At 43.1% G+C, this 14996-nt stretch overlaps 1 protein-coding gene and 1 pseudogene across 6 annotated transcripts in view; both read left to right on the top strand.

Annotated features, from left to right (window-relative positions):
* The window catches only part of ALG9 (ALG9 alpha-1,2-mannosyltransferase), a 115898-nt gene that overhangs the window by 64987 nt on the left and 35915 nt on the right, over positions 1–14996 (top strand). The gene's annotated exons all lie outside the window — the stretch shown is intronic.
* Positions 8606–9166, top strand: LOC132241639 (anaphase-promoting complex subunit 10-like; annotated as a pseudogene).

Genomic DNA, 14996 nt, shown 5'->3' with positions numbered 1-14996 from the left:
GTAAGTTTTGAACTATGCAAATATATTCTTATGATAAACCTAAACATAAATTTAGAAAGGGACACGAATCTTGTCCTCAGAGTCCAGTAGGAGCAGCAGTTCTAAAATACTCAGGAGTGTAGTGAGTGCCAGCTACGCTGTGGGGGCACCGAGGAAATGGGAAGGGCTCTCCGACGTTCAGTTTGGGGACAGCTTCACATAGGTGGTGGCATAGGATCTGGGTGTTGGAGGAGGATTAAGAGTTCTCTGGCAGAGGAAGCGGAAATTCACATTCCTGTCAAAGGGAACCACATGCACAAAGGCTTGAAGTAGGGGAGAACATTGGGTATTTACGGGAAAATAAATGGTTTGAGGTTTCTAGATTTTAGTTAATTGGGCAGAACATTTTTCAATTCTTTCCTATTTCATTTCTTCTAATATATTTATGTATGTGACCATGTTCTTTGCTAAGTTATACCTTAAGGACAAGGGTGTCTTTAATCGTTGAAACCTCCACAGTACTTAATATAGGGCTTATACAGAGCAGAAGTTTTTAAAATTTTTAACTAAAATAGCCCTTCATTCACTCTTCTCGAACTCAAGAGAGGCCCCCCCAAACCCTGATAATAGTGGAAATTTAGACTGATTAGGACTAAGCTCTATCATTCTTCAAGGTCTAGATATATTGCAGTTAGAGTACTAGGTTCCAAGCTCCTGGAGCACGGGGCTCATGCCCTTTCCATCCCATCACCCACGTGGCCCAGCACTGGACAGACAGCAATTGAGTGAACCCTTTCAGTCTTCAGAAACAGATCCCAGACGGAAAGAAATACTTACCTCTCCTGCTTCCTCTTGTTTTAATTTGATCCTTAAATTACCCAACGCCCTGGTATCTGTAGCTATCTCTGCCTACCGTTACTAGGGGATAGAACTAGATAGGTTTATGTTACCTACCAAGATGCCAACCCACTAAAAACGTTCATATTATTTATTGCCTTAATATCACAGCATTAACTACAAGATGGGTTAGCAATTTATTTTTTAGAAAACAATATTGATATCTCTTTTGATTGATCTTTTTCTATTTTCTTCAAGTCTCATTAGCATGTTCAGTCTTCTCAATTTCAACTCTCATTTTCAAGGGTTTTCATGAGGATTTCATATGAGTTTTGCTATTTAGTTTATATTATTTGAGTTTGTTTTGAGAAATACATACCCTTTTATTACAGACACAAGCTATCCAGTTTTAGTTACACATACCATCCCCCTAAATCTTGAGCTCCTTGATGCCTTTTTTAATTTTTATTTTAAAAACTTTTTATTTTGAGACCCTGGCCAGGTAGCTTATGTTGGTCAGAGTATCATCCTGATATGCCAAGGTTACAGGTTCAATACACGGTCAGGGCACATACAAAAATCAACCAATGAATGCATAAATTAGTGGAACAACAAATTGATATCTCTCTCTCCTTCCCTCTCTCTTTATATTATCATAAGGAAAAAAACAACTTTTTATTTTGAAAAAAAGGTTCACAAGAAGTTACAAAGATAGTACAGAGGTTACATGTACTCTTCATCCAGTTTCTCCCAATGCAACTATAGTTAATTCCAAAACCAGGAAATTGACATTAGTATAATTCCATTATACTTTCCCACAGTTGCAGCCTCGACACCCCCCCCCACCCCTTGCTCCTTTGGCCACAGCTCTGCAGAGCACAGGCCTGGCCCGCCCGTCTCTGCAGGACCCCCTCCTAGGGCCATTTTATCACATGTATAGACTTTTGGAACAGCCACTGCAATGAAGGTGCAGAACTTTTCATCACCACAGAGATCTCTTTGTGCTACTCCTTTAGCGTTACACCCACCTTCAGCACCCCTAATCCTTGGCAACCGCTAATTTGTTCTCCATGTCTATAATTCCATTATTCCAAGATTTTTTATAAATAGAATTATATAGTGTGTTACTTTTGAGATTGCTTTTTCCTTCAGCCTAATGCCCTTGAGATACATACAAGTTTTGTGATCAATAGTTTGTTCCTTTCTATTTCTGAGTTGTTTTCCATGTTATACAATTTGGGATAAATACCACAGTAGGTTTAACCATTCACTTATTGAAAGACAATTTGGCTCTTACAAATAAAGCTGTTATAAGTCTTTTGTGTGGATATACCTTTTCTTTTCTCTGAAATAAATATCCAGGAATGTAATTGTTGATAGTAATATGATAGGTATATGTCTAGTTTTTTTAAGAAACTGCCTAACTGTTTTCTAAACGGCTGTACCATCAAGCAAAGTGTAGCTATCTTAACCCTCTTTACCATCCTTTTTATAATAGTTTTAAATATATCATCTATATATATTGACAACTACATCATAATGTGTTATAATTTTTACTTTAACATTTAAACTTAATTTAGAAAACTCGAGAAAGAAAATCTATTGTTTTTATCCATATCCTTACTTTTTTATTGTTCTTTCTCTCTTCCTAATGTTCCATGATTCCTTCTTGTATTATTTTCTTTCTATTTCAAAAATTCTTATAGCCATTCTTTCAGGGTAGGTCTGCTAGCAACAAATTTTCTTTCATCTGAGATTGTCTTAATTTCCCCTTCATTCCTAAAGAATTATTTTCTTCTGGATATGGAGTTCTAGGTTGACAGTTCTTTTCTTTCAGCACTTGAAAAATATTGTGCCCCTTCCTCTGGCCTCCATGCTTTTTGATGAGAACTCTGCTGTCATCCTAAATGTTTTTCCCTTATAGGCAAGGTGTCATTTTTCTCTGGCTGCTTTCAGGATATATATATTTTTTTGTCTTTAGTTTTCAAAAGTTGAATTATAATACATCTTGGAATGAATTTCTTTGAGTTCAGCCTGCTTGGGGTTCACTCAGCTTCTTGATTCCATAAGTTGAAGTGTCTTGCCAAATTTGGGGAGCTTTCAGCCACTATTTCAGCCCTGCCCTCTCTCTCTCTCGCTTCCTGGGACTCAATGACATGAATGTTAGATCTTTAGTTTCCTTTTGTTACCGTTCCACCAGCCTCCTTCAATATTTTTCCAGTTCTTTTTCTTTATGTTATTCAGGTTGTGTAATTTTATTAATGTTTTCCAGTTCACTGATTCTTTCCTCTGATACCTGCTTTCTGCTGTTGAGCACATCTGCTGAGTGTTTTTATTTCAGTTCTGACCTTTTCATTTCTAAAATTTCCATTTGGCTCTTCTCATATTTCTTTGCTGAGATTTTCTGTTTTTTTGTTTGAAGCATGTTTGTAATTGCTCATTGAAGTGCTTTTTATCATGGTTGCTTTAAAATCTTTGTTAGATAATTCTAATATTTCTATCCTCTCTGTTGGCATCTGTTTGTTATCATTTGTCAGGCAAGTTGAGATCCTCCTGGTTCTTGCTATGATGAGTGAGGTTTCATTGAAACCTGGACATTCTGGGTATTATGTTATTAGACTCTGGATCTTATTAAGTCTTTCTGCTGTAGCTGACCTCTTTAATCCTACACTGGTGGGGGAAAGGGAGGGTTTCCTTGTGACTGCCAGATGGGAATGGAAGTCCAGATTCCTCACGGGCCTCTACTGATACCCTAGGGTGGACAGGGATGTTTGTTACAGCTGGGTGACAGCAGGAGTTCACCACTAGGCTCTATTGATATCACCTTGACTGAGATGAGCAGCGGAGTGCCTTGTTATTGCTCTCCATGTAGCCTCCACTGATACCATGGTGGGGTGTGACCTCATTACCACTGGACAGTAGTGAAAGTCCTGATTCCCCAGTAGGCCTTCTCTGACACCACCTCAGCATGCAGTGCGAAGGGTGCCTCATTGCTGCCAGGTAGAGTGGAAGTCCAGGCTTCCTGTGTGGTTCCCAGTGATGCCATGGGTGGTAGATGGAGGAGGCTTGTTACTGCCCAGCAGGGTTGAAAGTCCTGGTTCCTGCTCCGTCTTTTCTGACACTATCCAGGCCAGTGGGAGGGGCCCTGCATTACAGCCTGGTGAAGGTGGAAGTCTAGGCTTTCCATTGGACATTTACTCACAGAGCTGTGAGTGGGATGACAGTTTTTTTGATGTGTGTGTGGAGGGTGTTTTTAGCTGGTGTATTAGTAAGAATTCTTCAGAGCAACAGGCCAATAGAATGTGTGTGTGTGTGTGTGTGTGTGTACACACACATATGAGAGAGAAAGAGATTGATTAATTTTAAGGGACTGATTCACACATCTGAAGGGCAGGTAAGTCTGAAATCTGCAGGGTAGGTTGGCAGGCTGAAGACCCAGGTAACAACTGATGTTGCAGCTCGAGTCCAAAGGCAGCCTGGAGGCAGAATTTTCTCTTCCTCAGGTGATCTCACTCTTCTACTCTTAAGGTCTTCAACTGATTAAATGAGGCCCATCCACATCATGAAGAGTAATCTGCTTTATACAGTTTACTGATTTAAATGTTAATCTCATCTAAAGATACCTGCATAGGCCTGGTGTGGCTCAGTGGTTGAGTGTCCACCTATGAACCAGGAGGTCATTGTTTGATTCCCAGTCAGGGCACATGCTGGGGTTATGAGTTCGATCCCCAGTGTGGAGTGTGCAGGAGGCAGCCGATCAATGATTCTCTCTCATCATTGATGTTTCTATCTCTCTCCTTCTCCCTTCCTCTCTGAAGTCAATAAAAATATATTGAAAATAAACAAACAAACAAATAAATAAATAAAAATACCTTCACAGCAACATCTAGTCTGGTGTTTAACCAAATATCTGGGTATTGTGGCCTAGCTAAATTGACATATAATATTAATTATCTCTGCTGGAATGATTATTGTCTAAAAATATTGATCCTTGGTTTGTGAAGGTCCTAGCTGGTCTGCCTTCTTTCCTCTACCTTTTAGAGTCATCTCATGTTTGTTACAGACATAATATTCAGGGTTTTTAGCTGGACTTAGCAGGATGAGTATGGAAAAGTGCCTGCTCTTGCCTTTTATGTCTTGCTTTCTTTTAATATATCAGATTAAATGCTTCATTGATATTTGAGGCCATAGGTTTTTATTTCTAAACCTCTTCTCTGTATTATCATGAAAATTATTTTATTTTTCCTTCTGTGTGTGTGTTTGTTTGCTTTTAATATTGTATCTTTTAGCCTAGAGAGTCTCATTTTATGATTTTCATCTGGATGGTTTATTTTCTCCCCTTTCAGATTTTACTTTAAATTTTTTTTTATTTAGTTGGAAGTTTCTCTAAGCATGTTCACTCTGGTCTTGGGATACATTTGGATCCTTGCCGGTCCATCCTATCTAATAAAAGAGAAACATGGTAATTAGCGTATGACCGCTACCCTTCCCATTGGCTAATCAGGGCGATATGCAAATTAACTGCCAGCCAAGGTGGCGGCAGGCAGCTGGAAGCGAACATGAGGCTTGCTTGCTTCAGTGACGAGGACTCCAACGTTCCCCGCCTGCCACTGCTGGCCTCTGAGCTGCAACTCTAAGCAACTGTGTTACAAATATAGAAGCTAAACAAAACCCCAGAAACCTGCTTTAGTCCGCCAGGCTTCAGCCAGCAGGATCGCAAAATTGTTTCAAATACAGAAGGTAGACAAAGGCCAGAAACCTGCTTTCAGCAGCGGAGGCCTAAGAGCTAGAGCCTCAGAGCTAAAGCTGGCCCAGAATAAAAAAGAAAAAATGGAGCGGTTGGGAGCTTCAGTCACCCGCCAGCCTGAAAACAGCCCTCAGCCCCTCACCCAGACTGGCCAGGCACCCCAGTGGGGACCCCAACCCTGAAGGGTGTGTGACCAGCTGCAAACAGCCATCATCCCCTCACCCAGGCTGGCCAGGCACCCCAGTGGGGACTCCCACCCTGAATGGTGTGTGACCAGCTGCAAACAGCCATCATCCCCTCACCCAGGCTGGCCAGGCACCCCAGTGGGGACCGCCACCCTGATCCAGGACACCCTTCAGGGCAAACCAGCCGGCCCCCACCCGTGCACCAGGCCTCTATCCTATATAGTAAAAGGGTAATATGCCTCCCAGCACCAGGATCAGCGGAGCCGGGAGGCCTCCTGGCACTGGGATCAGCATGACAGGAGGCAGCGCCCAAACCCCCTGATTACCCTGCAGCTCTGTGTGTGACAGGGGGCAGGGCCACAACCTCCCTATCCGCCCTGCTCTGTTTGTGACAGGGGAAGGCGCCCCAACCCCCTGATCAGCCCTGCTCTGTGCCTGATAGGGGGGAGCTCCCCAACCCCCTGATCGGCCCTGCTCTGTGTGTGACAGGGTGCTGTGCCCCAACACCCCCCCCCCCCACGGGCCTGGCTCTGTGTGTGACGGAGTAGAGCCATAACCTCCCCATCGGCCCTGCCCTGAGTGTGAGAGTGGCGGTGCCCCAACCCCCTGATCGGCCCTGCTCTGTGTGTGACTGAGGGTGGCATCACAACCTCCCAATCCGACCTGCTCTGTGCATGACAGGTGGCGGCCCCCCAACTCCCCAATCGGCCCTGCTCTGAGCCCGACCAGGAGCTGCACCTAGGGATTGGGCCTGCCCTCTGACACCCGGGAACAGGCCTAAGCCAGCAGGTCATTATCTCCCGTGGGGTCCCAGACTGCAAGAGGGCACAGGCCTGGCTGAGGGGCCCCCCCACCCCAAATGCACAAATTTTTGTGCACTGGGCCTCTAGAAAGATATAATCCAGAAAAACCATCCTAAGATTTGACGCTATTGTTTATACTTTACTGCTCACTTTTATTATCTTTCTCTTACAAAGTTCCAACCTTTAACTTGAAAGAGAAAAGGAAATACCAGTTCTTTGCTTCAAAGACATTCCGTTTCCTACCTTAGACCTCAAAATAACTTGAGAGACTTTCTTCTGTCATTTGTTTCTAAGGTGAATTGTCAGTGTTTAGTGTTTGGCAGATTTGTGTTTAGCTGGTTCCCTACCAAGTTTAATATATTGAAGGGAGATGGAATACTTTTCTTCTAGCTATTTCAGGTCTGTTTTTACACAGATGCTTCTCCACTCCCCAGTCAGGGTCATTTATATAAACTCTGATTCAAAGCCTGGGAGCCACAGCCTGCCTCATGTAATTTAGCCTCTTCCACTAGCCTGTTTCACTTACACCTGTGAGTCTTTACAAAAGTAGTTTGCTATTCCAATGCCATTCTTTTCTGCTATCTTTCCTCCAGGTAGTCTATCGAACCACTTTTCAGACTAAAGATCTTGTTTTCTATGGGAGTTCCCTGCAGATTGAGCAAAGGAGAGCTACTGATATTTTTATTTTTTTTACTACAACACAATTTTCCCATGCCCAATCTCCCAAAAATTATGCACTATCCACTTCCCTTAAAAAAGTCCAATTAGCTCAGCCAGTGTAGCATCGACCCAGGAACCAAGAGGCCACTGGTTCGATTCCCGGCCAGGGTATATGCTAGGGTTTTGGACTTGATCCCCAATAGGGGGCATGCAGGAGGCAGCTGATCGATGATGTTTTTCTTTCATCGCTGTTTCTATCTCTCTATCTCTCTCCCTTTCTCTCTCTCTAAAAAAAATCAACAAAAACATATTTTTTAAGAAGTCCAATTAATTTTTTAAAAAATCCATACTCTTACCACATGTAAGATAACCAACCCTCAATTACCTATGTTAATAAAAGAAATAGTACACAAATAACCCCTACTCCTGAATACATTTTTCTTTTAATACTTTAATATGGAATATTTTGGGATTTTGCAGAATTTCAAATAAGTTAACAAAGTTACCCATTGAAACCCAACATAAGATTCATCAGAAAATTAGTCACCTTCTTCAATCCATTTCCATAGGTTGATGCAAATAGTAACCAGGGTAGAGCTTCATCTACTGAATTTATACTTTGTTGAGTGATGAGAATAACTGTGGAAGGTTTGACTTTAAAAATCATTCTCTCTTCCTGCCCAACTGGGGTGGCTCAGTGGTTGAGCATTGACCCATTAACCAGAAGGTCACGGTTTGATTCCTGGTCAGGGCACATGCCTGGGTTGTGGGCTGGATCCCCAGTAGGGGGCATGCAGGAGGCAGTCAATTGATGATTCTCTCTCATTACTGATGTTTCTCTCCCCCCCTCTCTCTGAAATCAATAAAAACATATAAAATATTTAAAAAATCATTCTCTCTTCTTGTATCACAAAATATGTACCAGAAACTGGTCATAATGTCAATTGACTGATTAAGTAGAGAAAATTATAATAGCAAAAGATTTTGTGAGCATGTTTTGCCTACTCTGGATGATCAAAAATTAATTTCCTGTTACTTTGTGTTTATACTTTGGCATAAATGCTTTATTGGGTAAATGCCACTTAAAGTTTATTCATCTGGTATTGTCCATCTTTGGTAGTAAGCTCCTTAAAGGGCAGGTATCTACTAGTTACATGTCTGTCTGCTTCTGGTTCTTTTTTAAGTTATAATGAAAATATAATAACTTTAAATAAAAAATTTGACAAAACAGTTTATAGCTTTTTGCACACATGGTTTGACTTAACTGGAAAGCACAAATACGGTCATTGGGAAGCTGAGCGATTCAGAGAAGCTAAGGGGAGTGGCGCGGAGCTGCTGCAGGGAACCCTCAAAACCTTGACCTGCAGCAAACTCGGTCTGAAAGCTAATATTTAAAAACGACCACACCAAACAAGACACCTCCTGGTGCTGACCCTCAGCAGGTGGGAAGAACTGGAGCAGTATGGGAAATTGGGTCACAAGTTGTTTGGTCACTCTCATCTTGCAAACCAGGATTTGGAATAGATCAATTATGAGGTGACAATCTAGAAACTTACTGGCAAGCAGATGGCTCCTAGCCTCATTTAGTGAACATCCAATTCAGAAGAAAAACAATGGTGAAAACATTATGTATTTATGTGGACTACAAATCTGATAAAAGCTATAGTACAAGCAAGATCTCAGTCAGAGTAGGAAATAATTCCCACAACCTTCAAAAAATTCGGCAACTTGTACTTGTGGAACCAAGTGGCTGGATTCATGTTCCTTTAACTCATAACCATAAGAAACCAACTCCCACATTCATGACACAGATTGCTGTGCTAGCCAATCACCAAAATGGAAGAGACACTCATACGAGACAAATTAAAATATATACACCAGTGGAAGAGAGCTCCATTCATAAATTTCCTAGATGTACAACTATTGATTTCATGAGGCATCGTTCAATAAGGTGACCTGGAAACAGAACAGAAGTCGTTAAACATATCTTTGTTTTCTCTGGTCATCAAGTAAGTAAATAAACAAACAAATAAAAACAAGGTAGAAATACTCTGAAAGTTGTGTGATTTATTTTTCTTTTGTTTCCTAATTTTGTACTTAATAAGCTTTTCTTAATGATGATAGTGATAGTGACTTTAGTTCTAAAAATGAATGAATTTTATTTTGTATTATAGATGTATTCTTAAACTATTTTATGTAAACTGATATTTTGAAAATCAAAATTGTAAAAGAAACCCTGAATTGCTGTTATAAGACAACAGAAATTAAGCAGTCTCCCATGATTTCTCAGTTTTCTACATATGCATTTTGTATACTGTAGTTTTATTTATATTGAAATATATGTTTAAGAACTGAGAGCTGTAGATTTAGCTTCTCTGTGTGGCAATACTGGCATCCTGTATGTTCACTTCCATGTACTGATTTAACAAGGAAGGTAGATAGCTTCCATTTATTTGACACTTCGATCAATTGGATGTGGCTACGGGAGCCCCAGGTGGAAAGCATGACAAGATTGCATTCAGGGTCAGTGAGAGACCAATGATTAGTGATGTCTAACATGAGCAGTAGGAAGGGAAACAACTAAGTTTTCAGTGTGTCACCACCCAACCTCAGGATAGGTCTATGTAATGATTCTAGGCTCTCCGGGTCAGACATGTGACTTGTTCTCAAATCATGCATTTTACATTGTTAAAACACTTGGAAGTGAAGAAGCTCTGTAAAAATTTAACATTTTTCAGGCATGCAAACCCACACAATTTCTCTAACCTTTTCTATATTTAATAGTGTCAGAATAACAATGATAATATCTGTGCTTTAAATAGCTCCTTGAAATCAGCAAGTTCATAGAACCGAATGATCTTATTTTCTTTTACCTTTGCCATTTTAGACAAATATGTATATTCAACAATGTTCAGTGCTACAACTAAGACAGACTTTCTAATTGCCCACATCTCGGCACTATAAAAAAGCAGTTTCTATGTATTTACCTCTAGTTGAGGGATGTATATATGGTATCACATCTAATGATGAGCAGCAGTAGCTTTGAGGAATGTGAATTATATTTACAATTATGATGAAGTTATTTTCTCTACAATGAGAGAGATTTTTAGTGGTTTGCAGTCCAAACCCTTTGGAGAGATGGTAAAACCTCTGAAGTTAGGTTAAGTGACTTCCCTTAATCATTGAGCTAGAACTAGAGGCAGAGTATTTAGAGATCCTATATTTTTTAATGAGTTTATTATTATTTTTTTGTTGTTGTTAATCCTCATTGGAGGATTTTTTCCCCATTGATTTTTTTTTTAAGAAGGAATGAAAGGGGTGGGAGAGAGAAACAGATGTGAGAGAGACACAAAATTGGTTGCTTCCTGTGGGCCAGAGATGGAACCTGCAACCCAGCCATGCGCCTTTGACTGGGAATCAAACCTGCAACCCTCTGGTGCACAGGCTGGTGCTCTAACGACTGAGACATGCTAGCCAGGACCCTATTTCTTGATGCAAATGGTAACCTTAGATATATTTAAACAAAAAGAATGCTTAAATGGAAGCAGAGTGTTCAGAACATTATTCTCCTTTTTTGTTGATGTTATTTCATAGGTTAGCTCTTTTGCTGGCTGATACAATTCACATCCAAACATAGTAGGGTACAAATACAGTAGGATTTCTTTTTATATTTGTATTTTCATAATAAAAGATTGTGGCTGATATGGAGTCAAAAGATAACTTCTCAGAGAAATTCTTTACCTGCAGAAAGTTCTGCAAGCTTGCAGGACTTAATTGTATATAACATCTTGTCTAAAAATTGGGAATAAACAAGAAATATCCATGTGGAAATTTGGTTTGCCTTAAAATGTTACTCTTCTGTTCATTTTCTGTGCTCTTTGGATTCTCTATTCCCCTTCCTATGGGGAGTTATATATTCTGATGGCAGTAGTGGGACCCAAGAATAATTGTTTAAACTGATTTCTCTAGGCAGAGCTCATCTTTTAATTTTTCATTCTATAAAATATTAAAGTAAGTTAAATCTTGTTATGGTGAATTAGTAGTTGATTTACTGGAGTTTTGAACTCATTTTGCCAGAGATTTTTAAAATAGATTTATTACAGTGTGATTTTATCTTTATTATATGCTATTTTAGAGGAAATAGATTGTCCTCTCAGGGCTAGAAGCTACGGGAAGACATTCTTGGCACTTACTAATAGCTGATCATAGTTTTTAACACTTGGTGTTTGAAGTTTTCCAGCAAACTGGTGCAGCTCATGGCCTTTCCTTTTTGACTGCCTGCTGTGTGCTGGGGTCTGTACCAGGCACCAGGGCTACAGTGGTGATCCAGACCGACTCAGAGCTGAGTGCTCAGCTGTAAGAGGACCTGGGCCTTGCTGTCATTGCTCACAGAGGGCACATAATGAATCAAAATTTATTACATGTTTTGGAAAGAAAGAAGAATTCTGAATACAGCTTAAAGGTTAAATATTAAATTCATAACATATGTCAGCCACTGTTGCTATTTGATAGCCTCAGTTATGATCACATTTTACTTAGTATGGGCAAAGTTTCTAAACAGTGTTTTTCTGCTTCAATTCTCCCATTTGTCATGGAAGTTATAGGACAGTAGATTTTGATTGATCTTTCACATTCTCCTCTTGAACTCCTAGAGGATTCTTTATTGCAGTTGTTTACCAGGGAATTTTTAGTGACATTTGAGAAATAAGACCTGTCTTATATATGGAGATGGTTTCTCTGTGATGTTCTTGAACCTCATGTTGGCCTTTGACAGAGATCTCTATTTTTATAGCCTTCATGCGTCATTGTCATTTCCAGCTAATAGATGCCTAAATTCACGTTCACATCCTTCCCGTCTGAGGACTTGTGGGGCATGGCTCATGCAGCTGAGTAGACAGCAGGGAAGGTCGCTGAGAAAAGGAGGTTGGACCATTAGCTCTTTCCTTGTCCCCACATGGCATTCTAAACTGATAAATTTACTGTTTGGTACAGCTGTCGAACCTGTTCCCGTTGTCACCTCTTCTCAGTCTTCAGCCTCCTCACAGCCTTCTGTGGCTTTTGAAATCCCTCTCCCCCTGAATTTCAGAGCTGTGTCCTCTGATTCCTTTCCTGTAACCTTTGTAATAGTTCCCCCTGCCCTTGCTTTTTCCACTTCTTTCTTCTGCCTGTACAGTAGGCATCCGCCCAGATTTATCTGTGGTCTTCTCCTCTCTGACCTTTTCTTGTCCCCCTTTTCCTATGCTTTCACCTTTTCCCTCCTCTTACTTTCACTTTTTTTCCTCATGCATTCTTGTGTGCATTTGTTAAAGGTGCATATACTTAGCACCTACTGTGTACTTTAAGGAAACCTTTAGAGCAGCAGTTGCCAACCGGTGGTCGGCGGACCACTCGTGGTCCGTGAGGTCCAAAAGGTTGGCGATCGCTGGTTTAAGGAAACCTACTATGCTAGGTTTGTGGAATGCATGAGTAAATGAGACAGACAGAGCCCCAGCTTCCATAGAATTGACTGATTTCCCAATTAATTTGTAAATTATAATTGTGAAATGTTTTAGTGGAGAATTACTGGTTGCTGTAAGACAATGTAATCTGGGGACCTCTCCTAGCTCAAGTGAACAGTGAAGTCCTTCTTAAGGAAGTCATTGTTAGCTGAAATCTGAAGAAGGAATGGGAATTTATGAGGTGGACACAGAGAGTGTTTGGCATTAGGAACAGAAAACCACTCTCTCAGTGCCAGGGCACATTGGCCTTCTTTCAGTTGCTTGAATACACAGCGCTTTTCCCACCTCAGTCCATGTAAAACAAGTTAACCATCTTTTCTACATCTCGCCCAAGTGATTCTTCACTGCAGCCCCTCTTTTCCCAAGTCACTGGATTAGACATTTTGGTACCAGTGATTTCCTTTGAAATAGACCTGACATTTACCCTTTCTTTGTTCTTCATTATCAGTGCCTAGAACTAACTTCAAGGTGTCATCACTTCACAACTGGGTACTGCGTTAGTGTCCGGTGTCCCGAGGGCTGGGGTCCTGTTCCTTCCTTTCCTCCAGCACTTCCTTGGCCCATCCTAGTATGGACCTCTCCTTCTGAGACATATATATCCTATCTAATAAAAGAGAAACATGGTAATTAGCCATACCTCCGCTACCCTTCCCATTGGCTAATCAGGGCGACATGCAAATTAACTGCCAGCCAAGATGGCGGCTGGCAGCCAGGCAGCTTGAAGCGAACAGGAGGCTTGCTTGCTTCAGTGACAGAGGAAGCTAACGTTCCCTACCTGCCTTGCCGGCCTCTGAGCTTGCAGTTTGAAACATTGTTACAAATATAGAAGCTAAACAAAACCCCAGAAACCTGCTTTCAGCCAGCCAGGATCTCAGAACTGGAGTTGAAACAGTGTTTCGATTATAGAACCCAAACAAACCAGATACCCGCTTTCAGCAGCCGAGGCCTCAGGGCTGGGGCCAAGCCTCAGAGCTAAAGCTGGCCCAGAATTAAAAAAAAAGAAAAAAAGGAGCGGTTGGGAGCTTCAGTCACCCGCCAGCCTGAAAACAGCCCTCAGCCCCTCACCCAGACTGGCCAGGCACCCAAGTGGGACCCCCACCCTGATCCAGGACACCCTTCAGGGCAAACCAGCCGGCCCCCACCCGTGCACCAGGCCTCTATCCTATATAGTAAAAGGGTAATATGCCTCCCAGCACCAGGATCAGCGGAGCCGAGAGGCCTCCCGGCACCGGGATGAGCGTGACAGGGGGCAGCGCCCAATCCCCCTGATCGCCCTGCGGCTCTGTGTGTGACGGGGGCAGGGCCACAACCTCCCTATCCGCCCTGCTCTGTTCGTGACAGGGGAAGGCACTCCAACCCCTTGATCAGCCCTGCTCTGTGCCTGATAGGGGGGAGCTCCCCAACCCCCTGATCGCCCTGCGGCTCTGTGTGTGAAAGGGTGCGGTGCCCCAACGCCCTGATCGGCCCTGCTCTGTGGGTGATAGAGGGTGGCTCCCCAACCCCCCCGCCCCCACGGGCCCTGCTCTGTGTGTGACGGGGTAGAGCCATAACCTCCCCATCGGCCCTGCCCTGAGTGTGACAGGGTGCGGTGCCCCAACCCCCTGACCGGCCCTGCTCTGTGGGTGGTAGAGGGCGGTGCCCCAACCCCCTGATCCGCCCTGCTCTGTGCATGACAGGGGGGGAGCTTCCAAAACCCCTGATCGACCCTGCTCTGTGCGTGACAGGGGGGAGCTCCCCAACCCCCGATCGACCCTGCTCTGTGCGTGACAGGGTACAGAGCCCCAACCCCCCCGATGGGCCCTGCTCTGTGAGTGACAGGGGGCAGCGCCCCAACCCCCTGATCGGCCCTGCTCAGTGTGTGACTGGGTGTGGCGCCCCAACCCCCCCCCCCCACCGGCCCTGCTCTGTGTGTGACGGGGTAGAGCCATAACCTCCCCATCAGCCCTGCCCTGAGTGTGACAGGGTGCAGCGCCCCAACCCCCTGACCGGCCCTGCTCTGTGGGTGGTAGAGGGCAGTGCCCCAACCCCCTGATCTGCCCTGCTCTGTGTGTGACAGGAGACGGTGCCCCAACTCCCCTATCAGCCCTACTCTGTGAGTGACAGGGGGGAGCTCCTCAACCCCCTGATCGGCCCTGCTCTGTGCATGGCAGGGGGGAGCTCCCCAACCCCCTGATCGACCCTGCTCTGTGAGTGACAGGGAGCAGCGCCCCAACCCCCTGATGGACTCTGCTCTGTGCATGACAGGGGGTGGCGCCGCAACCTCCCCATCGACCCTGCCTTGAGTGTG

This window comes from Myotis daubentonii, chromosome 9 (assembly GCF_963259705.1).
Source record: "Myotis daubentonii chromosome 9, mMyoDau2.1, whole genome shotgun sequence".
Lineage (NCBI taxonomy): Eukaryota > Metazoa > Chordata > Mammalia > Chiroptera > Vespertilionidae > Myotis > Myotis daubentonii.
Note: the sequence above shows the minus strand (reverse complement) of the source record. Positions and strands in the feature narration are given on the sequence as shown.